This window comes from Pleurodeles waltl, chromosome 10 (genome assembly GCF_031143425.1).
Source record: "Pleurodeles waltl isolate 20211129_DDA chromosome 10, aPleWal1.hap1.20221129, whole genome shotgun sequence".
NCBI classification, from domain to species: Eukaryota; Metazoa; Chordata; class Amphibia; order Caudata; family Salamandridae; genus Pleurodeles; species Pleurodeles waltl.
The window spans coordinates 61,523,326-61,549,466 of NC_090449.1; positions in this window are offsets into that span (position 1 = coordinate 61,523,326).

Genomic DNA, 26,141 nt, shown 5'->3' on the forward strand with positions numbered 1-26,141 from the left:
CATCCTGCGGAATAGCAGCATTCCTTATGTGATGGGGAAACTCCAGAGGCACCGGGTGTGGCTTTTAGGTGAGCACCTGGAACCAAATCAGTGGGAATAGTTGTCTGGGTCTGGGGATATCCCTACAGGTTAGTGCATGTCTAACAGTTGTCCCTCACCTTTTTCAGGTGACTCTGGTTACCCCAACCTGTCATGGCTACTGTCCCCAGTGAGGAATCCCAGGACAAGGGCAGAGGAACGCTACAATGAGGCCCATGGGCGAACTAGGAGGATTATAGAGCGGACCTTCGGCCTCCTGAAGGCCAGGTTCAGGTGCCTCCACATGACAGGTGGTTCCCTTTTCTACTCACCAAAGAAGGTGTGCCAGATCATCGTGGCCTGCTGTATGCTTCACAACTTAGCTTTGCGACGACAGGTGCCTTTTCTGCAGGAGGATGGTCCAGATGGAGGTGTTGTGGCAGCTGTGGAGCCTTTGGACTGTGAAGACGAGGAAGCAGAAGAAGAGGACATCAACAACAGGAACTCGGTTATCCTGCAATACTTCCAGTGAGACACAGGTAAGAAGACAAACCTGCCTACTACATGTAATGTAACACTACAACCTCTCTACTATCTGTCCTTTTCACCCAGTGTATGGTCACTGAGTTTTCACTTTCCCTTACGATTTCACAGATGTGGGTTCCACTGTGTGACATCTGCTTTGTTTCCTCATGGACTAGAGCTGTGTGACATAGGTATGTTGACATTACAACTGAAAGAGCATTTTGTCACTGTAATTGCTAATACACTATTTCGAAATCATAGACAGACTCCAGATTGTTTTGTGCTTTATGGGTGTTTATTTAAGTGCTCAATATTGGCGAGTGCTGTAAAATGGGGAGGGGTGATGGTGGAGAAATGTCCATGGCAGAGTCCAGTCTATCAGTCTCACAGTTGCATTGTCGAAAGGGGCATAGGAAGTGGAGCTGGGGCAGTTTGAGGATGGACAGGGTGACAAGGTGGGACAAAAGGATAACATTCAGGGCGGTCTCATTTCTTGGCGGGGTATTGGCATCATTCTCTGTCTTTGTCCTAGATCTCAGGGACCAGTTGCGAGGTGGTTCTCCATCTGCAGGGGTTGGAGTGCTGGTGTGGTGGTCCTGTGGCGGTGCCTCCTGTCCACTAGCGCTGGTGGAGGTGGTGGGCAGTTCATCGTCCAGGCTAGTGTCAGGGGCCCCTTGTTGTGCCACAGTGTCCCTCCTGGTGTTAAGGACTTCCTTCAGCACCCCTACAATGGTGCCCAGGGTGGAATTGATGGATCTGAGTTCCTCCCTGAAGCCCAAATACTGTTCCTCCTGCAGCCGCTGGGTCTCCTGAAACTTGGCCAGTACTGCTGCCATCGTCTCCTGGCAATGATGTCATGCTCCCATGATGTTGGAGAGGGCCTCGTGGAGAGTGGGTTCCCTGGGCCTGTCCTCCCCCTGTCACAGAGAAGCCCTCCTAGTTCCCCTGTGTTCCTGGGCCTCTGTCCCCTGAACGGTGTGCCCACTGCCACTGCCCCCAGGTCCCTGTTGTTGTTGGGGTGGTGGGTTAGCCTGGGTTCTCTGTAGTGGTGGACACACTGCTGATTGACGTGTCCTGGGGACAGACGTATGGGCCCGCTGGGTGGGTGCTGTGCTGGTGTTTCCAGAGGGGGAAGCTCTGTGGTGGCCTGTGACTGTGTGAGGGGAACCGACTGTCGCGAGGTCCCAGATGGGCCGGGCTGGTCATCTAGATCCAGTTGGACAGAGCTGCTGTCATCACTGTGGGCCTCTTCTGTTGGTGGTGTGGACGTGTGTGGACCCTCCTGTGCGGTGACGTTGGGTAGGGGTCCTGCAGGGATGTAAAAGCATGATTATTGCATCTGTGTGTACCATGGTGTGCAATGGGTGGGTGACTGTGTACCCCAGTGCTTGCATTCTTGTGTGGGACCTTGTGTGATGATGGTTTAGGGGGGTGTATGGGTATGTGCCGTGGCCATGCATTGATGATGGGTGTCCATGCTTTGGTGCTGCATGCAGGGCAAGTGTGAGGAATTGGAGTGATGGGGGTGAGGGCGAGGGTGGGGATATGTGATGGCATGCAGGTAGGGTGGGGGTTGTAATAGTTAAGGTTTGACTTACCAGAGTCAGTTCCTCCAGCTACTCCTTCGAGGCCCTCAGGATGCAGAATCGCCAAGACTTGCTCCTCCCATGTTGTTAGTTGTGGGGGAGGAGGTGGGGGTCCGCCGCCAGTCGTCTGTACCGCAAGGTGGTGTCTGGATACCACGGAACGCACCTTCCCCCGTAGGTCGTTCCACCTCTTCCTGATGTCATCCCTATTTCTTGGGTGCTGTCCCACGGCGTTGACCCTGTCCACTATTCTGCGCCATAGCTCCATCTTCCTAGCTATGGAGGTGTGCTGCACCTGTGATCCAAATAGCTATGGCTCTACCCGGATGATTTTCTCCACCATGACCCTGAGCTCCTCCTCAGAGAACCTGGGGTGTCTTTGCCGTGCCATGGGGTGGTGTCGGTGATGTGTGGGGTGGTGTGTGTTGTGATATGTGGGGTGATATTTAGTGGTGTGTTGTGTGTGGTGCGTGGATGTTATGTGGGTGATGGTGTTGTGTGTCTGTGGATGCCTGGTTATAGATTGTGGTGTCTCTCTCTGGGCTTCTTTCAGGATTTTTGTCATAGGGGTTAGTGGGTGATGTGGGTGTGTGTTATATACTGTATTGGATGTGTGGGAGTGGTGTGTGTATGTGTATCAGGTGTGTGTATTTCGAATTGTCCAATGTGGATGTGTTTTGTATGTGTGAGTATATTTTGAGCGCGGCGGTGTGTACTGCCAATGGAATACCGTGGTTGAAAGACCGCCACGTGGATTCGTGGGTCATGATAGTGTGGGCGTATTTCTGTTGGCGTGACAGTGAAGGTTTTGTTTTCGCCAGTTTATCACTGACCTTTGGTGTGGCGGACTTGTGTGGGTGACTGAATTTTGGTGGATTCCGAGCTGTGGGTCATAATAGCTGTGGCGGATTTCCGCTGGCGTGGCGGTGTGTTGGCAGTCTTCTGCATGGCGGTAATCGGCTTTTACAGCCAATGTTGTAATGACCACCTATATGTACAGTTCATGATAGGCTCTTTACATCTTAAGATGTTTACCATAAAATGGTCACCCCAATGTGAGTCCTCATTGATTTGTCCAAGCTGTAAAGGCTACAGAGAAGATACAGCTTATGTTATGTTTTGTTTGTACGGTTCACATACATCCAGGCCAGTCTGCCAAGCCTTAAGCACACGAAACTGGGGAACAGCCATGAGGATTTTGCAATCTAGTTCTAGACCTCTATATGCATGTGCCACTGCAAGGTTTCTGGGCTGGATGTGGACCATCAGTCGCAAAGCCTTAGTGGTTACCTAGGTGATTTTACTTTATTGCATATTTCGTTCTTTCTAGTATTAAAACACCTATGTCTTCTAATACCTTTGCAGTGTCTGGATTGCTCTCTGCAACCTTGCAATGCACCTTAAGTTGTGCTGTTCATCCAACCACTTTCCACTCTTGAACAGTTTGGTGCTAATAATGTCTATATGTGCTGCCATATAGCGATTGAATTTGGTACTTGAGATGTTTTATGAGAATATATTTTGAGTCACCTCCATGTTGCACTTTAGACGAAATATCTTAAGTTCATGTTAGTAGTGCATGATTTGATGCAACAATGATTTCTCTTTGCCAAGTCTTTAATCCGAGAGGGTTCCGGCCTCGAATCAATTTATTTGTACTTTTTAATACTGATTTTATGTGGTTTTGTTTGTGACCAATATTAATTGTTATGTTGCTGTTTACAAGATGACCCATGACTGATTAGGTTTGGTTGCAATGCTTCCCACAGTCTGTGGTGGTCCCGAGTATGACTTAGTTGTGTTGTGCCTTAACCGAATTATCTTAAGTGGTACTGACTACCCTTGACATGCCAACTGCGAAAGTGTTTGGGACCAATAAGGACCAGTAAGGATGTTTTTTATTTCGCAAATGGCTTGCTCTTCACACCTATCATATATTAATGTTTTTGCGTGTTGTGACTTATTGTATGCTTATATTTTTTTATTAATATGCATTTTGTGAACTTACTTGAATTTATGGCATTTTTCACGTTCTATTTTTGATGATGTTTTTAAGGATGTCTTTAATAAAAAATAAAAAAACATATTTTGGCTTGGCATACCAGACCGATCTTATGTCTAGATGGACCACATTCAGTTTCCAAATCTCTTTGTTTATGTAGATCACCTAAGGCCATTTTACAGAAAGTGCCCCTGATGCACAATGGGCGTTTGTATCATCTTTATGTGCCCTGGGGCACTTTGGAATTACAAAAGGGGTCACAAACAGTAGTGCAGCCTCTTCTGTGATATAGGTAGCGCTGGCACACATGTAGCACCAGTGCTGTCTCAAGAGGGTATTCCCTTATTTGCAGAGGGGCATAGCCCCATGCAAGTGAGAGAATCTCTCCCTCTGCCTCAGCACCATATTATAAGCACTGGTACAAGGGCAAAGAAGCTGTCAGGAAGCTCACTGAAAGTGCACAACAAAAAGGTTTCACACTGTCACTGTACCGCCTGATGGCAGCCCTCCGGAGGGGTGAAGAGCATCCCACGGACCTCTCAGACATCCCCTTGTAGTCAGGTGCAGACACTCTCCTCACTCGCATGCAAAGGGATCTCCTATCCCTGTTTAAAGTGCCGACGTGTTACCGGCTGCATAGTGAATGGCTGGGTGGCTTTGAAGCAGCCGTTCCGTATTTCACTTTAATGAACTTCCCCTAGGGTAGCATGATTTCACGGCTGACCTGGTGGCAGCACATTCACTGCAATAGGGCGCACTTTACCAGTTTGCACATGACGCACCTATTTAAGTGTGTGCCGTGTACAAACAGGGAAGTTGAGGCGTGTATGTAATACAGCCCCTGATGCCTGTGACTCTGAGTTTATCCATCCGATCGCTACACACTGGTCAACAGTTGCCATGCCTTTTGCCAATGTCATGAGCACACAATGGTTTTCCTTCCTGCACAATCTTCTGTGTCTAGCATGGCACATTTAAATCATCCACAAATCAGGTTTTTGTTAATTCTAGCTGACCAGGAAAGCACATAATCAGTGATAATATACGTTTCTCTGACTGTTTTTCCCCAGCAAATTTAAGTGAATGCTGCTCATGAACTCTGCCCACTGGTGGCTAGTTGGTTAATCCAAAGGGAATCACTGATGTCAAAGGTGCCCCTTAATGCACATGTGCCATACACTTTAGCATGTGCGGTGACGGGGCAGGTTTGAGTGGTGAGAACAATGTAGTGAATCTAAATCATGCCATCCTTGCACCCCCCAAGAACAGTGCTGTCATCAATGATGTAATTTCAGATATGCAAACATGTTATAATATTTGATCTCATAAGCAGAACATGGTGAAGGCGTGTAAGGGGTACCTTGACCCCTTGGACCATGTGGAAGGGTCCCACAGGGACCCCCTCAGGACAATATTTAAAGAAAATAGTTTTCAGGGGGTTTTCCACACGAGCCAGCAACTATCTGGGGATCCTCAGCATTGTGATATATACAGATTATTTCAACTTTAATTTTTCCAAACCTATTGATTGGATTTACACCAAAACATACCAAGCAGTCGTTCTGGACCAAGATCTAGCCTTCTGCCAGATTTGGTGTAAATGCATTCAGTAGTTTGGGCTGTAGCTGTGTCTAAAATTCTTATGGATATACATACATACATTATATATATATATATATATATAGATAGATAGATAGATAGATAGATAGATAGATAGATAGATAGTTTTTTCTTGGAGATTTAGTGAAGATTCATCAAATAGCACCAAAGTTATTAGCAAAACAAAAAAGACTTTTTCAGGTGAAACTCTGTCCTAACTGTAACTACCTAGTGGCAACTGCCACTAGATTTTATATATATATATATATATATATATATATATATATTATATATCTAAAATTCACCGAAACACCAATGGTTGCAGGTTACAGGGACACACAAAACCAGAGAAGTTCAGCTGTTATAGTTAGAGTTATTTGAAGCAACTATAACTGGTGACCTAAGGCAACTATATCTCTCGCCCCGCCATGCTATTTAATAAAAGAATTGGCAGATTTAGAGAGGACCAATGAAGGACATGAGCCCATCTCTGAGGAGCTTCTATTCCAACAACAAGGTCTGGATGTGCACAAGATCCAAAATACTCAGTTCAAGCTGAGATCAACTTTTACTCCGACACTACCTAAAGAAGCTATTGATGTGTTCTCAGAGGTGGTGTCACAGGACTCAGATGTTTGCAGAATCAAGTAGACAAGCAGTGGAATGGAAGGTGATCACATGATGTGTTCGAGTACGAGCAATTGATAACTAAATTAAAAAACAGGAAGGATGTGGCAATTCTGCAGGCGGACAAGGGGGGGCAATGAAGTCCTCTGCTCACTACATATGTATGTTGATGAAGCACTAAGACAGTTGAATGACAAAAACAGTTAAAGTACAATAGGCCATGGGGTAGTGAGGAGTGTCTATTTCGATTTTTGGTCGGAACTTGAGAGTTGGAGAGGGTCGGCTTTAATTACTCAAGCAGAATACCAGTTTTTGAGAACTGACCATCCAATCTTGCCAATTTTCTACCTTATCCTGAAAGTTCATAAGAATGACACCAATCCCTCAGTGTGTCTCATTATTTCTGCACAGGGTGGGATCTTTAAATACACTTCAAGGTTTATGATCATTTTTTACACCCGCTTGTGAACAGCCTGCCCTCTTATATTCAAGATACAGAGGACTTCCTGAGGAGAATGTATGACATTGGGTGGAAGGATGACTTTGTGTTGATGAATCTCAATGTGACTTCCTTATACACCAGCATTAGGCATGGTGATTGTTTGAGGGCATTGCAGCACTTTTTGAGCACCAGTCACATCTCCTCATAGAAGCATACCCAGATGGTGTTAGAGATGGAACCTTGGTGCCTAGAAAACAACTTGTTCCTATTTGGGAAGAAGGTTTACAAGCAGCTGAAAGGCACCATGATGGGCACCTGCTTCACCCAAAGCTATGCTAATTTGCATATGGGCTGGTGGGAGGAGCAGGTGCTCGCGGTTGAGTATGAGCTTGAGAGTGCGGACAATATTATCTGATGGGCGCACTTCATCGTCAACATTTTTGTCATATGGAAGGGGACTGAAAAGTCAGCTCACTGTTTCACTGAGAGAATCAATCTTTACAACTTGAATATCCATTTTATTGCCCATTTGAGTAAAGATATTGCATATTTTCTAGACCTCACAATTTTTGTGAGGTAGGGCACACTATAACTTACTGCAAAAGCACAGTGGGTAATAGCATATTACACGCAAGCAGTTTTCAGCCGAACAAACTGAAACATAGCATTCCATATGCAGACAACCTGCGAATACGCAGGGATTGTAGCAATACAGAGCAATTTAAGATTGCTCAGGACGAGATGGCTAGTAGATTTGTTGAGAGAGGCTACAATGGAGCAGTGATCATAGGAGCAAGAGTTAGAGCCAACCAGAAATCTAGGGAGGAACTTCTTTTCAGTAGAAGGCATACAGAGCAGACAGAGTCTCAACCACTTTGGATGATCACGGGTTACAGTTTGGAACAGTCAGTTATCCTTAATAGAAATTGGCATTTGATTAAGGATGACCCGGTGATTGGAGACACTACACCTGTCAGGCCATTAGTTACTTTTCTCAGCGCCAAGTCCATGAGGCAGGACCTTGTAGTCAGAAGTCCTCAATGCATTAGAGAGGGAACAGGATTTCCACACAGCCCGGGATTCAAGAAATGTCACAAGTGTAAGGCTTGTGTGTTTTTGTCAATACATCTTATGTGTCATCTCCACTATCGGAGTACCCTATATATATATATCAACAAAAGTCTGCACTGTAAGACCGAATTTGCCATTTATGTCCTTAGAAGCTCTTGTCCCAAGTTAAATGTAGGGAGCACGATGCAGAATGTCCACCTCCACATCCTACAACGTATCAGAGGGATTAGGAATAGGGATCTCAATGATCCTGTAGCCCATCATTTTGTGGAAATCCATGATGGATGAAAAAGTGAACTCAGGTATTTTGTGCTCAATGCCTAAAAGAATGCGACGAGGAAACAGAGAACAGAAGTTGAGGTTATTAGAATCCAAGTACATCCTCAGGTTTGACACTAAAGCCCGAGGGGCCTTAACACAGACCAAGATTTCCATGTTCATTTGTAGGTAGTGATGCAATTCAAACATTCTCTTTTACTGACTTTGTGTCAGGCATTTTGGTTTGTGTAGGGCATTGTCTGTGTTACGCATTAGTAATTCACATATGATTCACTGTTTGATGAAGAAACTATCCACTGGGGTTTTAAGCATTTACTTTCATTTCATTGTAGTGTTTAATTGGTTATATATTCTTTTTAAGTGTATTGACACATTTGCTCATGTACAGGAATTAAATATGTGGTGTACTTCAGCACTATAATAGTCCATTAGGGACCATGACAGTCTAATGTTACTGTCTAATGTTACTATGATATCCTGTGTCTTTTACTAGGGATCCTTTGCCCACTGGGGCTGCCGGTTCCAGGGAATAGGAATGCTTTGGATGAGAATGCATGATAGGATTGCACTATTTAAGTTTCATGATTGTTTCTAATTTATGAATTTAATTTTGCATTGAAGGCTGATGTTAAATGTCATTAGTATCCAGTGATTTAGAGTATATATGAATTAATATATGTTTTTGTGCAAAGTAGTACAACCAGGTGTAGCCTGGATATCTACATCTTCCATGTCTATTGGTCAAGCTTGGGTCAGGCAATTCGTCATCTCAGTGAGATACGGCCACCCAATAAAATGAACTGAATTCGGGATTATGGCTTTTTTTGAGAAAGGCTTCTTAATCAGCTGAAACGTGTCAAGCCTGTAATTATATTTACACCATGAACTGGAAATAAAAGCCATGCTTGGCTCGTCTGTTCTCTTCAAGAGAGAGCACTTTCATGAATATATATATATAGTTATAGTTAGGACCTAGCTTATATAGAAAAAAACGTTTTTAGTTGCATATATCTTTGGTGCCGCTTTGGTGTCGCTTGACGAATCTTCACAAACTTTTCCCCAAAAATTCAACAGTCACGTGAGCTGCTGTGTAGAAAATTTCAGGGTGATCCGTAAAGTGGGGGCCGAGATAAAAGGGGTGTGAAATTTAGAGCATTTCCAATGTTAATTCCCTTATGAAAAATTTAACAGCGGTAGTGCAAAAACCACTGGGCGGAATTACACCAAATTTGGCAGAAAGTTAGCTCTTGTTCAAGAAAGAGCCCTTTTTGTTATTTGGTGTAAATCCGTTCAGTAGTTTTAGAGAAATGTATGGAAACTTAAATGAATATATATATGGATGCAAAGGATTCGCAACCCCCTCATGCAGAGATCTGATTTGCTGACAACACTTCAAACAAGGAAGTGTTGTCAGTCATCTTGGGACTCTGCTTAAGCCGAGTCCCAGAGAAAAATGTGAAAGAATTGAAAAAGGGCCAGGGCAGGGGCACCTTGACCCCTTAGCTCTGGTGCTGGGGTCCTAAAGGGATCTCTCCTAGGCTAAAAAGCATTTTTTTTTTAAATTTACAGCAAATTCGCAAGAGGGTCACAAATCTGCAGTAAAACTTTTTTTTTTTAAACACAAGAGCGGGCTCCCTCGCTTGTTTTTAAGTAAGGCCCGGGGTGTGCCAGGTTCCAGGGTCATTCTCCTTAATAGGGGAAGCCTCCTGGCCCCCCACAGCCCTGCGGACCACCACATCCCAGGAGCGAATAAGGTAGTATGACCAGGGGGCCATGCAGCCCCCCCCATGCCCTGGGGACCACCACCCCATGAGACACAAATGGTTTCATAACATGGGGGAGACCCAATAGCCTGACCTCAGCCCTGGGGTCCCCACCTCCCTGGGCTATACTAAAATATGAACGGGGGCTACATTCCCCGCTGCACCCCAGGAACCACCACCCCCAGGGCAAAAATGCTTTCATAACATGGGTCTCCTCCACAGTCCCAGGAACCACCACCTCCCCAGGGTTTTACTGAAATATGAGCCGTTAACCCCAGGGATGACAACCCCCCCGGGGCTATGCCAACATTGCAGGTGGGCCATTCAGCCCCCCTTGAGGAGCCACTGATGACCCTGGGGACCACCACCCCCCAGGACAGGCTCCTGCTATTTCCCACGATGCCCACCCTCGGGAGATAGCTGTTTGCTGTGGATTGGCTGCAACCATGAAGCTACCACCGAGACACAGCAAACACTCAGTTGTTTGGCAGCGGGAACTCATATAGCAAGTCCCGCAAAACGGCAGAGCTTTCATCTATGTCCTATGCACGCTTGCAGGGGACAGAGGTGAAATGCTTCATTGAGCAGGGAGCTGCTATTAAAGCAGCTCCCTGCTTGCTGAAGCAATGGCACCATGAGGAAAGTCTTAAGGCTTCCCTTGTGGTGCCAGGTAGCACATAAAGGGCATTTTCATAAATAATTAAAAATAAATAAATGTGTATGGACAGCAGGGGAGCCCTTGAGGGCTCCCTCACGGTTCCAGGTAACCTATAAAGGGATCAAAACATTTTTTTTTAAAGAAAACAATAGCTCAGTGTGAAGGTCGCAGCCGAACTGGCTTCCCTATTTTTTAATTTTTTAAAGCCCAAATTATTTTAAATTTTAAAAAATGACATAGGATTTATTTTATTTTAACCCCTTCGCTGCAAGGCCTTTTCCCCCTCAGGTGCCAGGCCTTTTTTTGGCTATTTGGGGCAGTTCACGCTTAGGGCCTCATAATTTTTGTCCACATAAGTTACCCATGTCAAATTTGCTTCCTTTTTTTCCAACACCCTAGGGATTCTAGAGGCACCCAGAGTTTGTGGGTTCCCCTGGAGGAGACCAAGAAATTAGCCAAAATACAGCGATACATTAGTTTTTTTTTTTTTTTTATGGGAAAAAGGGCTACAGAAGAAGGCTTGTGTTTTTTTCCCTGAAAATGGCATCAACAGAGGGTTTGCGGTGCTAACATCACCATCACCTGCTCTTCCGGGCCACCAAACGATCCTTCTACAAAGAACGCACAGACGACAACACACAGAACAGCAAGGAACTTTTTGCCATCATCAAAGAACTCACAAAACCCAAATGCTGTGCCATCGACCCTCCACACTCCCAAGACCTCTGCAACTCCCTCTCCAACTACATCCACCGCAAGATCGCAGACATACACAACAGCTTCACATTGTCATCACCCACCATCACCACCACCGACACTGGCGAACACCACAGCACCCTGCCACACCAACATACTGAACACCTGGACCCCCACCAACGACGAAGAAACAGGGAAAACCATGAGCTCCATGCACTCAGGCTCCCCAACAGACCCTTGCCCCCACCACATCTTCAACAAGGCAAGACAAATCATTGTTCCCCAGCTCCGGGCCGTCATCAACAGCTCCTTTGAGACCGCAACCTTCCCAGATATTTGGAAACACGCCGAAGTCAACACTCTTCTCAGAAAACCCAAAGCATTCTCTGAAGCCCTCACAAACTACCGACCTATTTCTCTACTCCCCTTCCCCGCAAAGGTCATAGAGAAGATAGTTAACATAAAACTGTCTCGCTTCCTAGAAGACAACAACATACTCGACGTCTCCCTGTCTGGATTCTGCAGAAACCACAGCACCAAGACCTCCCTCATCGCCTGTACAGACGACATCAGGACCAGATTGGACAAGGGCGAAACCGTCGCCCTCATCCTCCTAGACCTCTCTGCAGCTTTCAATACCGTATGCCACCGTTCGCACACGCCTCTTCAACGCCGGAATTCGCCACATAGCCCTGGACTGGCTCACCTCCTTCCTCTCCGAAAGAACCCAAAGAGTTTGCCTCCCTCCTTTCCGTTCTAGCGCCACCAAGACCATCTATGGGGTCCCCAAGGATCCTCCCTCCACCCCACCCTTTTCAATATCCACATGGCTCCACACGCCAACATCATCCATCCCCTCGTACTTACCATCATTTCATATTCTGACGACACCCAGCTCATCATCTCCCTCACGAGGAACCCATCTACCGCCAGGAATAACCTACACGCCGGACTCCTCGCCATCACTAACTGGATGACAGCAAGCCGCCTCAAATTGACCTCAGAAAAAACCGAGATCATCATCTTCGGTCCCATCAAGACAGCAGGGAACGACTCTCAGTGGCCCACCACCCTTGGACCACCCCCAACACCCACCACCCACGCATGCAATCTCGGCATCATACTGGACTCATCTCTCTCCATGACTCAGCAAATCAACGGCATATCATCCTCCTGCTTCAATACCCTCCGCATGCTATGCAAGACTTTCAAATGGATTCCTTTAGAAACAAGAAGAACGGTCACCCACGCCCTCATAAGCAGCAGACTGGGCTACGGCAACGCCCTCTACGCAGGGTCCACAGCCAAACTTCAGAGAAAACTCCAGCGCTTCCAGAACGCAGCTGCACGTCTCATCCTCAACTTCCCTTGCCACGAACACATCTCGGCCCACCTCAGATCTCTACACTGGCTGCCCATCAACAAAAGGATAATTTTCAAAATCCTTGTCCACGCTCACAAAGCCCTCCACGACACCGGACCGGCCTACCTCAATGAACGAATCAACTTCCACAAACCAACTCGACAACTCCGCCGACCTCGCCCTCGCTACAGTCCACTGCATTCAACACACCATCTCTGGCGGCAGATCCTTCTCCCACCTCGCCGCCAAAACCTGGAACTCCCTCCCCACCAACCTACGCAAGACCCAGGACCTCCTAACCTTCAGAAAGTACCTCAAAACATGGCTTTTCAAGCAGTAACCCACCCCACCCACAGCGCCTTGAGACCCTACTGGGTGAGTAGTGCACTTAAGAAATTTGTTGATTGATTGATTGATCTTCCCAGCTTTCAGGAAAAGGCAGAATTTTTCAACACAATTTTGGCATTTTACTGGGACATACACCATTTTGACAATTTTTTGTGCTCTTAGCCTCCTTCCAGTTAGTGACAGAAATGGGTGTGAAATCAATGCTGGATCCCCGACCGCTCAACATTTCTAAAAAGTAGACACAATTCTGAATTTAGGAAGTGGTGATTTGTGTAATCCTACAATTTTTTCATACAGAAAATAACTGCTATAAAAACAGCCATTTTCTCCACGTTTTCCTCTGTAACTTTTTCCTGCCATGTCAAATTTTCAAAAGCAATATACCGTTACGTCTGCTGGACTCTTCTGGTTGCGGGGATATATAGGGCTTGTAGGTTCATCAAGAACTCTAGGTACCCAGAGCCAAAAAAGGAGCTGCATCTTGCAATGTGTTTTCATTGTATACTGGTTATACAGCAAGTTATTTGGTAACATATAAAGAGTCAAAAATAGGTAGCAAGGAAACCTTTGTATTTCCAAAATGGGCACAAGATAAGGTGTTGAGAAGCTGTGGTTATTTGCACATCTCTGAATTCCGGGGTGCCCATACTAGCATGTGAATTACAGGGCATTTCTCAAATAGATGTCTTTTTTAAACACTGTCTTACATTTGGAAGAAACAAATGTAAAGAAAGACAAGGGGCAATAACACTTGTTCTGCTATTCTGTGTTCCCTCAAGTCTCCTGATAACATTTTTATATTGAAATCTGACATGCTTTTTGGAAAGTGCCTAGCTGTGGATTTTGGCCTCTAGCTCAGCCGGCACCTAGGTAAATCTAGAAAACCTATAAATTTGTGAAAGGTAGACAACTAGGGGAATCCAGAATGTGGTTACTTGGGGGGCTCTCACCAGGTTCTATTACCCAGAATACTTTGTAAACCTCAAAATTGGGCAAAAAAAACACGTTTTCCTCACATTTAGGTGCTGCAAAGTTCTGGAATCTAAAGGGAGCCACAAACTTCTTTCTACCCAGCGTTCCCCCAAGTCTCCTGATAAAAATGGTACCTCATTTGTGTGGGTAGGACTAGTGCCCGCGACAGGAAATGCCACCCACTCACAGACCCACTCAGATAGTTACGCACCCACTCACAGACCCACTCAGACTTTCACACACCCACTCAAAGACCCACTGAAAGCCTCATGCACCCACTCACAAGCCCGCACACACACTGACACACCCACTAAAACACTGATGTATGCACTTTCACATCCAGACAATCACTCTCACAGCCACTCTCACACCCAGATACACCCTTTTCCTCCTATTCTCACACCCAGAGAGGCTGGATCCAACTCCTGCCGTGCATGGCCAAAGGGCTGTGCACAGCATAGGGTTGGGTGGATAGGGGGTTAGCCGCAGGGTCTGCCTGCAGGCTACGTCTTGTGGGCAACTTCCACTATGCATGGGTGAAGGCCGTACATGGTGCAAGGTTCTGTGCTTATAGAGGGTTGGCCTCAGGACCTGGCCACAGGCGTTGGTTGAATTAATGTATAGTAATGAAAATTACTATGCGTTAAAAAAAAATAGGAATTCACTGAAAAAAACAAAGGTTACATGGACGTTATAGTTAGGAAATATAATTTTTTTTAAACATAGAAATGTACTTAAAACATGGTTACAGGGAGGCCATGCACTGCTAATTACCTCACAAATTACGGTACTCGTGATATTTTTGATAACATCATTGATAATATCAATGTAATATTTGCAGTAAACTTTTTGACGAAAAAAATGTGCATGGTCGGGAGCGCAAGTTATAGCTACCTTAGGGCACGAGTTATAGTTACTTGAGGTAACTCTAACTATAACTGGTGAATTTCTATGGTTTTGTACGTTTACAATTTGAGCCTAACTATAACCTCCCTGTAACCTTTTTTAAGTGAATTTCTATGTTTTTTAAAAATTCTATTACCTAAATATACTGTCACTGTAACCTTTGTTTTTTTAAGTGAAAAAAAACCATATATATATATACATATATATATATATATATATATATATATATATATATATATATATATATATATATATATACGTACACACATATATATTACCTAGTATTGATCGTCATTAGTTAGTTATAGTTAGGACCAAGTTTCCATAGAAAAAAAAGTTTTTGGACTGCCTAACTGCCTATATCTTTGGCACTGTTTGACAAATCGTCACAAAACTTTCCAGAAAAAGTGCCCTGGTGATTCTTGTGATGCACTGAACGTTTTTGGGTGATCTGGCAAGCGGGATCTGAGAAAAAGGCTGGATCGAAAAACGTGTGTTTCCCATGTTAATTCCCTTAGGAACTTTGAATACGACTACAGCCTGAACCACTGGACAGAATTACACCAAATTTGGAGAAAAATTAGCTCATTTAATTACGGTCGCCACTGGGTAGTTACATGTTTCTATACAAAAAGCTTTTTTTTACTTGCCTATATCTTTAGTACCAGTTGACGAATCTTCACCAAACTTTCCAAAACGAATTGCCAGTTCTGTCAGCTGCTGCCTGGAAAGTTTTGGGGTGATCCGCCCAGGGGGGGCCGAGAACAAAAGGGGGATCCCAAAACATGTTTTCCCCATTCATTTATATATACGGAATTTGCACAGCGATTCCGCAAAAACGACAGAAAGGAATTACACCAAATTTGGCAGGAAGGTAGGTCCTGGTCCAGAAAGGGACCCCCCTGGGCTAAAAAGCATTTTTTTCTGTTGATTGTATACGCTTCGTTAGTCTAATGCCCCCGGGAGGGCCATGTCCCAGCGCTTTTTTAAAAAGAAAATTGGAGGGGGCTCCTCTCCCCCTCCCACTGACCTGGGGCCCACCACCTCCCCAGGGCATTATTGTAATATGAGGAGTGGGCCACCTGGCCCACTCCCGCTGTTCCGGGGACCACCACCTCCCTGGGGCGATCTTGTAACTAAAGTGGGGGAGTCCCTGTGGCCCCCACCGCTGCCCCGGGGACCACCGCCTCCCCAGGGTGATCTTGTAATTAAAGTGGGGGGCCCTGTGGCCCCACCACTGCACCATGGACCAACATCCCCGGGAAAAGACTGTATTTGGAATGGGGGGGGGGCACGTGGCACCTCCGCACCCACCACCCCTTGGGGCAAATGTCCCTATGGGGCTCCGGGGACCACCACCTCCAGGCCTAAGATCTAGTTGGAGGGGGGCCATGTGGCCCCCATCAAGGAGCCTCTGATGGCTCTGGGGACCACCACCCCCCAGGGCCGTCTCCTGCTATGTACCGGGGTGCCCACCCCCGGGACATAGCTGCTTGCTGTGGCTTAGCTGAAGAGCTGCAGCCAAGCCACAGCAAATACTTTGGGTTTTGACAGCGGGCTTTTAAAGCAGGTCCCACTGTCAAAATCCGAAACTGTCATTGCGTGCAGGGGACGGAGATGAAATGCTTCAGTAAGCAGGGAGCTGCTGTCAAAGCAGCTCCATGCTTGCTGAATGATTGACTCTGCGGGGAAGCCTTAAGGCTTCCCCAGTAGTGCCAGGTAGCCCGTAAGGGCATTGTTGTAAAAGAGAAAAAAAATAGGGACCGCAGCGGGAGCTCTCTTACTTTTTTTTTTTTTCTTTCTGTTTCTCTTTCAATCAATTTCTCACACACCCACTTAGACACTTACGCACCCATTCAGAGACCCACTCAGACACTCACGCACCCACTCCCAGACCAACTGACACCCCCATGCAGACACTCAGAGACCCGCACACAGATTGGTGCACAGACTAAAACACTGATGTATGCTCTCTCACACCCAGACAGACAATCTGACAGTCACTCTCACCCCAGATACACCCTCTCACATCTAGTCTCACACCAAGAGAAGCTGCAGCTAACTCCTGCCGCGCACGGAAAAAGGGCTGTGCACAGCGTGGGTTTGGGTGGGTGGGGAGTGTTGGCCGCAGGATCTGGCTGCAGGCCAGGTCTTGCGGGCAACCTCCTCTGCTCATGGGGGAAGGACATGCACAGTTGGGTGCTTATAGGGATTTGGCCTCATATGAGATGTCATTAGTGATGTCATCAGTGATGTCACTGACCATGTCATGAGTGATTTAATATGTGAGGTCATAAGCATTGCATTACGGGATCGCCAGTTATAGTTAGCTGAGGTACCTGTAACTGCTGAATTTTGACGGTTTTGTACGAGTAAATTCAGAACCTAACTATAACGTCCATGTAACCTTTGTTCTTTTCTGTGAATTTCAAAGGTTTTTTTAATTCCATTTCCTAACTATAACGTCCCTGTAACCTTTGTTTTTTCAGTAGATTTCCAAGGTTTTTTTTTTCTATTTCCTTACTATATCGTCCGTGTAACCTTTGGTTTTTCAGTGAAAAAATATCTATCTCTATATATATATATATATATATATATATATATATATATATATATATATATATATATAGGTGGTTGCAGTACTAATAAAGTAGAATATTTATAAAACCTCCTGGAGTGCGGTGGATATTCCTTTGGTATATATATATATATATATATATATATATATATATATTTCCTATTGTCACAACTCTAAAAAGTACAGGTGCGGACCACTTCATTTCACCATAATTCATTTTTTCGGTGTTATTCGCGTTTCAGCCACAGTCTGGCCTCGATCACATGATGCGCAGCACCATTCACCCTCCTTTATGTCACCATGCGATTAGCACAAGAAAAGGCAGACTTCGCGCGGAACCATTCCTATTTTTGAAAAAAAAAAAAAAAAAAAACGTATTTTCTTTATGAATATCAGCATTATTTTTCAAAATATATTTCATACTTAAATCATGTTATTAGTGACCTGTTAACTACCCAAAGTTATCGAGGTGCTGACTGTTTCTACAGCACCCCATTCGGTCTGCCCCTAGGCATGTCGCCAGCCATGGGATTATGATTTTAAACTCACACAATGGATGGTAACGCACCGTGATTCACTTCTTCTTCCACCATGTAACACTGATAAACAGGTTCATTTATTATCAGGCATTACTCAATGCTGCTCAGGGTTTTCCATTCATGTAGCCGTATAGCTCATCACTCCCAAGTGAGTATAATTCATACTGTGTATTTATCTCCCCAAATCTTACTCCGGTGGGTAATGATTTTCAAGATCCCTATTGGCTTCTTCTATCTTCTCTCCTTTGTGGCAGTGCAATCTTACTCATATCATGATGCTTCACAAAATATAATATTCCAACTGATGGGCCAGCCTAATTACCTGCTGCTAGATCTGGCGAGGAGACAATGCCTTGGGTCTCAGCAGCTGAGATTGCACCTTGAGAGGCTAGCACGCGCTTCTACTGAGGGTTAATAGCGACTCCGCTGTTCTACCAGGTTTTTAGATTTCATCCACCTTGCTATGGGAATTTTAGATGGTCCTTTGTCTCACTAGTCTAGATAATCATAGCGTGATGTGTACTTCAGGGGGAGATGTAAGTGACGAGGGACTCCACTTATGCCGACAGCTTAATAAAGAACTTGTGCAAGAGTGCGTAGGATCAATATATCTAAGCAGCACGCTAAGAGTATAAGGATCTTCAGCTCTATAGAGTTCTTGGCCTGTCTGTGGATTCATTTCTAGGAACACACTGGTAGTTCCCTGGTTAAGAGCATTCTGCCAACAGTCATCAGTGAAATCTATACTGCAGATATTGATAAGTCCTAATGGCTTCTATTGCTTCCCACTAATAGGCGGCTAATGGGTCAATCGCTCCCCAGAGCTCGAGAAATGATGGGGCAGGGGATACCGAATATCACACAACACTGCATCTCTCAGTCATCATGACATGGGGTATCCCAAGTGATTTGGTGGCATTGATTTCAAAATTTGGCAGTGACAAAAATAAAGTGCCCAGGCAGTGCACCACATTTTGAAGTCATTATGTGCAACTTGGAGGGACACATAGCTGGAAAACCTACATAGGTGTAGTTTTGGTGTCTTCATCAACTTCCCTCTATTGAAAATAATTACTTTCTGTAAATCACTTGTTTATTATTTTATCACAACTTCCAAATTTCAGAAACAGTAGCAATGGTAGAAACATAAGTAGAAATTGGAGGGCACTGCCAAAGCCATTTCTTTTTTTTTTAAACTTTCGCAAATTTACAGGACAGGACTTGTTCTTTGGCTAAAAGCTTAATGCAATGAACTTGTGATCAATTAAACAATAGTGTGGTTTTGTAGTTATATAATACACAAGACCTCGTACATGGTATTTGTCACATAAACACAAGTACTAAAAGGAGCAGACCTAGATATTGGGAGACACCGACAAAAAATAAAATATGATAATAACAAGTGAGAAAATCTTTCAAGAAAGCCACGTGGTCAATTAAGCCTGTGTTTTGCACATTGTACTCCATCCTTTGAGAACATTAGCTGTGTCACTACGAAGGTCTACTGCTACAAAAATACTTTGGATGGAATTCACAAAGCAGGGCTTCTGTCATTAAAAACTATAAGAACATTGATGCAGAGATACTTCTGTGACCAATTGCATTTTTTTTTAATATAAACCATATCAACTTGAGTGAAATGTCGGAGACTAAACGGTGGTGAAAGATTTCACCTGCCTGTTTTACAAAATCCATCTCATCAGGAAACTTGAATAAATAGGCCTTTTCTTTCTACACTATAGATGCAGTAGTGCCAACTTTGAGGATTTGAGATGAATGATTGAAGAGGAATTTGTGACAAGTTATTGGTACCTTAGTCCTAAACTCATGAAACAGCAGCCTCTCTGACATTTTTAATTTATATGATACACAAACAACTAGAATATGTGATTGTTACACGAATTTCCTGTCCTGCTAGAGAAGATTTTCATCTGTTTTCTATCAGAAATCACCAGTTTTTATTGAAAATGCTATCACAAATAAATAATAAAAATGTGATAACAGAAATACAATATATTATCCGTCAGTATCGTCGTTGAAGCTATCGAAACAAGAAAAATAAATAAAATTAATCGAAATTCGAAAGTAAATGTTGAAAGTACACCCATTTCCGCAATGTTGAATTTACTGAGATGCACCTTAAAAGGATCCACTCTCTTTATACATTGTACAAACTTGAATCCCAGCATCTCTGCTTGATTGATCCTAGGTCTGAAGACTTGGGGGCAGATTTATCATAGTGTTGTGTTGGCCTTGAGTCACGCAAGGTAACAAAAAGGCGATGTGCGGCCCTGTGGTGCTTGGTAAATCTGGAATAACATAGGGCAGCCCTGGGAAGGCATTCCATGGATAAAGTGTGGGTGTTTCCCTGCATCCACCCATGGATTTTGGTGTATTCCCAGATTTACCGTGGGTGGTGGACTTCGGAAAGTGTCACAATGCTATGCCTTCTAAGTGGAAGTGTTCATTTTTCCTTGTGTTTACTTTCTACATGGGCAGCATGTGCTTCAGAAAAAGGAACAAGCCTCAGATAATAGTTTTAGTGCAGGAAGGTGAGCCTTCCTGTACAAAAACAATTCTGCCTGCTACACAGGTTCCTGCATTGTTGGCTAGTGCAAGGAATGTGCCATGTAATGTTAAATATGGCCCATTCCTGCCCATTCCCTTTCAAACAGTGCTGCGAGTTGCACTGCATGAGTGTTTTATAAATCTGGGTCCTGGACTCCACTCTCTCTCTCCATGGAAATAAATGTTGAAATGACCCATAGCCAAAAACTGGCAGCACAGGCCAGGGAACACACTAGGAATCTATTTTTTCGAGCTATATTTTAGTTCAAAATGCATCCTCATGTCAACTTCCAGCACAAGGATACATTTAACAAAAACACTGCGAGCAACAGCCACTCACGTCCCAATTTTCAAATGCGTTTGCACTAAATTTTTAACACAAATGGTGTGTATTCATGCAAAGTGTCATAATGGTGTAATTTGGGGAATTTCACATAAAAAGCATAAAGAGAAATTCCCGACACTACGTAAATTACGCCAGCACAATTTAAAGTTCACCCAGGCCTACCAATTGCCTGTCTTACAAGGATAAAATGAGCTGAAGCTCAAATAGCATCCTTATTCTTGGGGTCTGAAGGCACAGACACAGGTTAAGACTAATGGGCAGATTTATGAGAACGTGGCACACCGGTCCCGATGTGTCACTTTTCTTGCATCCCCATTGACCCCCTAACGACACCATGATTGCGCCATATTTGCAATTCGATGCACCATGGTGCTCGTTACCACAACAGCGTCAAAATGTTTGATGCTTTTGAGGCACTTCGCTGCACTAGCATCAAAAATTGTGACACTAGTGCAGCAAAGTATCGGAAGACCCGCAGATTATTATTGGCTGTCACTTTAACGCCTGCTGTGAGAAGGCATTAAAAATGACAGAATAAATGGTGCAGTGGAATCGTGTACATTTCACTATGCCATTTTTCCAGGGCCTCCCTGCAAGGGAACTCCCCCTTCCTACATACATTATGTCTGACGCAGGCATATTGTGGCGCAAGGAGCTGCAAAGTGCATGCATTGCGCCACTTTGTAAATATGGCATGGGGGAATGGCCACCCTAACGCTGCCTCAGCATCATAAAAATGACATTAAGGCAGCCTTAAGGAGGCACTAGGGGCTTGTAAATGTGCCCCGTGGGGCCGCAAAACCTGTTCTCCCAAAAAGGGTACAGTGCAGTCAGAAAAAACAGTCACTGGGTGTCCATCACCTACGCGAATAGAGACCTATTCAAAATGGCGCAGAATGAGCTATATAATAACAGCATAACATGAGATTATGAATGCAATAAGGGTTCCTTAAGACAAATGAAAATGAGGGAGAGATAGGTTCACGAAATGCCTGCCCATCTTTTGAAAAAAATGAATTTTCATCCCACGTACTAAAAAAAAGCTGCTTTATAAGTTATATACAGCTTTATCTGGTTTTGCTGAGAAGACACGGTTGGAAAAGGTTCACAAAATACAATAAAACATAAAATAGCATTATATTCAGAAATGCAGAAATATCGTCAGGATAAGTAAAAACATTTCTAAAAGATAAGTGAAAGCTTTAGAAAATTAATCAAACGTGCCAAACTGCATACAACAGAGGAAATATGTCAGTCTAATTCCTTTTGCTCGAGTCTATGATCCAACCGTTGGGGTGAATTGTTTCTGAGTAGTTAATATTTTAATATATTCTGAAGAAACAAATGGACCATGGGTAATGTCAAATATTGAGCTTCAAAAGGCATTGGTAACGACGATAAGAAGCGAGTGTTGACTCGTAGAAGAACAAATACAAAAAATGGGAATATAGGAAATATAGGGATTAGTCGTAATGCTTAATGAAATGGCATCAGGAGTATCGGATGAATAATTATGTATTAAAGGAGACTAAACTATCTAACATACTCTTATCCCTCATCCTGCTCATCTCCATCGTGATTTCTAATGATTCACGTGTTTTGTATTGTGCAGCTCTCTCCATTGTCATGCCTCTGGGTGGGTCTTCAGTGGGTCAGCAGGGGGGGGGGTGGAGGTGTTGTTTCTAGTTTGAGGGTTTCCTGACAACAGATGGCTCCTTCAGCAGCACCACACTGGCCATTCCACCATTCTGGAATAACTCTGGTACACTGCATGATTGGGGGCTGCTATCAGGAGCTGAATGGACAGTTATGACCAAACCAAACCTCCATGGCACCATTCTAGTCATGGTGTCCAGCTGCATGGGACTGGTTTGAACATATTTGCCAGAGCTGAATTTGGTTTCCTGTCCACTCCTGGGTTGCATGGTGGTGGTGGTAGGTTTCTTATCACTTTCCATCTCACCGCCGTGTGTTTGGAGAGTAAGTCTGCATGTTGTGGTCCAATGTTATGACCTTCCACCTAGCCTATGTGAGCATAAGCATTGGACATGCGTCCTAGTCTTATACTCTCTGTTGCCTATTCACATTTCTACCTGTGTTTGCAAATTCCTGTCCTTATATCTCCCTACACTGTGGCAAGCAACCCCATATCTGTATGTCCAGCTCCGTCCGTGTCCCATGCATATCCTCCTGCTATCCATAAATGAGTGTGCAAGTAAGTCTCAGTCGTTTTGCTCCAAAATATCACTCTTGAGCATCTCCAAATGAAGGCAGGCAAGAAGTGACCGATTGACTTCGACCCTCATTTTCATATTTCCCCCACACACCTGTGGAATACTGTCTCTTGAGTGAACATGCTCACAGAATGCTGTTCACATTGTTCAGATTCTTGCAGATCAGGAAAACACAGCTAGAAGTCCTTTTTCTGATTTTTTGTCCTTAGACTACAGCATCATTCCAATCCCCTGTAACAGGCCAGCTCCTGGATCTCCTTTTGGGTAACAATTACTGTTAGACCTGGCAGCTCTTGTTGTGGTTTCCCTGTACTTTTTGCTTCTGACCTCCTGTTTTTGTACCCTGTGCTGTAATTCGTTTTGGCTGATTTTGATACTCTGGGCACTTTACCACTGCTAACCAGTGCTAAAGTGCAAGTGATCTCTGTCTCTAAGATGCTGGAGTCAGGGGTGATTGAGCACTCCAACAGCCCTTAGCCCAGTACTGTGGTTCTGATCCCAAAGGCTGCTCCACCTGGTGTCACACCTGAACTTAGGTTCTGTGTTGACTACCGGGGGCTCAGTGCCATCACCAGGACTGACGCACACCCCTTCCCCAGACCTGATGTGCTCATTGACTGATTGGGATCTGCCCAGTTCCTCAGCACGTTTGATCTGAGGTCTGGGTACTGGCAGATTGCCTTAACCGAGGGGTCAAAGGAGAGGTCAGCATTCTCAACACCAGACGGGCACTACCTATTTTGTGTCATGCCTTTTGGGTTGAAGAACTCCCCTGCCACATTCCAGAGGCTGGTCAACCAGGTCCTGGCTGGGGTGGAGAACTTCAGTGCCACCTACGTAGAGGACATTGCTGTTTTCATCTTCAGCTGGGAGGACCACTTGCACCACCTCCAGGAAGTGTTGAAGGCCCTGCAAAATGCAGGCCTCACTATTAAGGCCAGTAAGTGCCAAATAGGGCAGGGGTCCATGACCCATGGTACTTGGGACACCAGGTAGGGAGAAGCCAGGTGGTGCCACTATAGGCACAAATTGACACCATTCTGGCTTGGACACACCCCAAGACCCAGACTGAGGTGAGGGCCTTCTTAGGACTCACCAAATATTACAAGAGATGTGTCAAGGGGGATGGCACCATTGTTGCTCGCTTGACAGAGCTGACTTCCAAGAAGCTGCCCCATCAGGTGATCTGGACAGAGGTGTGCCAGACTTTCTTTTGACACCCTGAAGGAGGCCATGTGCACAGCACCCGTGCTTAAGGCTCTTAACGTTTCCAAAGAGTTTGTGGTGCAGACAGATGCTTCAGAGCATGGTGTGGGAGCTGTGCTCTCACAGCTGAATGAGGAGGGCCTAGACCAACCTATAGCCTTCATCAGTAGGAGGTTAATTCCCAGGGAACAGAGGTGGAGCACAATAGAAAGGGAAGCTTTTGCTGTGGTGTGGACACTGAAGAAGCTAATACCCTACTTGTTTGGGAGTCACTTTCGGGTTCAGACCGACCACAGGCCCCTCAGATGGGTAATGCAGATGAGGGGTGAGAATCCTAAACGATTGAGGTGGTCCATCTCCCTACAGGGAATGGACTTTAAGGTGGAACACCGCCCTTGAACAGACAACGCCAACATTGATGGTCTTTTCAGATTTTTCCACCTTAGTGAAGAGAACTCCCAAGGGGTTGTGTAGTTCTCCTCACTTTCAGCTGGAGGGGGCACGTGTTAGACCTGCCAGCTGTTGGCGTGGTTTCCCTGTACTTTCCCTGTACTTTTTGCTTCTGACCTCATGTTTTTGGACCCTGTGCTGTAATTCGTTTTAGTAGGCTTTGATACTCTGGGCACTTTACCACTGCTAACCAGTGCTGAAGTGCTAGTGCTCTCTGTCTAAATTGTATCGGTGATTGGTTATCCCTGATTGTTATATGTGATTTACTGGTAAGTCCCTAGTACAGTGCACTAGAGGTGCCCAGGGCATGTAAATCAAATGCTACTAGTGGGCCTGCAGCACTGATTGTGCCACCCACAAGAGTAGCCCTGTAAACATGTCTCAGACCTGCCACTGCAGTGTCTATTTGTGCAGTCTTGCAACTGCCAATTCGACCTGGCAAGTGTACCAACTAGCCAGGCCTAAACCTTCCCTTTTCATACTTGTAAGGACCCCCTAAGTTAGGTCCTAGATAGCCCTGTGGGCAGGGTGCAATGTATTTAAAAGGTAGGACATGGAGTGAGGTGTTTTACAGGTCCCGAAAGTGAAATACTGCCAAATTTGTTTTTCACTATTGCAAGGCCTATCTCTCTCATAGGTTAACATGGGTATTGCCTTTAAATATATTTTAAGTGTGGTTTTTCCATTGGGAGCAGATTGATATATGTTGTTTGGAGTCGCTGAACTCACAATTTAAAAAAACATATTTTGGTAAAGTTGGTTTTTAGATTGTCAGTTTGAAAATGGGACTTTTAGAAAGTGCTAAAATAACAACTGATGGACGAATGCTGAACAATGTTAAACATTCACCCCCAGTACAGAGATCTGGTGCTAAATCCATCATTTTCTGCTCCCCATGCCATTCCAGTTTGGACGCAGCCATACGCAAATCTGTCTTGACCCTGTTCTCCATGGGAACAGTCCAGCCCGAAATGCCAGGCCAAATCTTCTCTGGACTGGAAACAAGCATCCTGGGACCGGTTTTGGGGTATCACTCCTCCTCAGCCAGGCTAGCTTGACTCCTGTGGCATGGGGGGAGCATTGGACCAACGTCTGGGCGTACCCGTCACACTTAGAGCAACAATTGAAAATAGAACAAGTGATGGACGGAATGCTGAACAATGTCAAACATTCAGCCCCAGTACAGAGATCTGGAACTACATTCAATGTTTTTTTTGCCACTCATACCATTCCAGCTTGGACCCAGCCATATGCAAATCAGTCTTGACTCTGTTCTCCATGGGAAAGTGGGTATTTTGTTGCTTAACCATTCTGTGCCTCTGCCTGCTTGTGGAATCCACGTCTGGGTCAGACTGACAGTTGGGC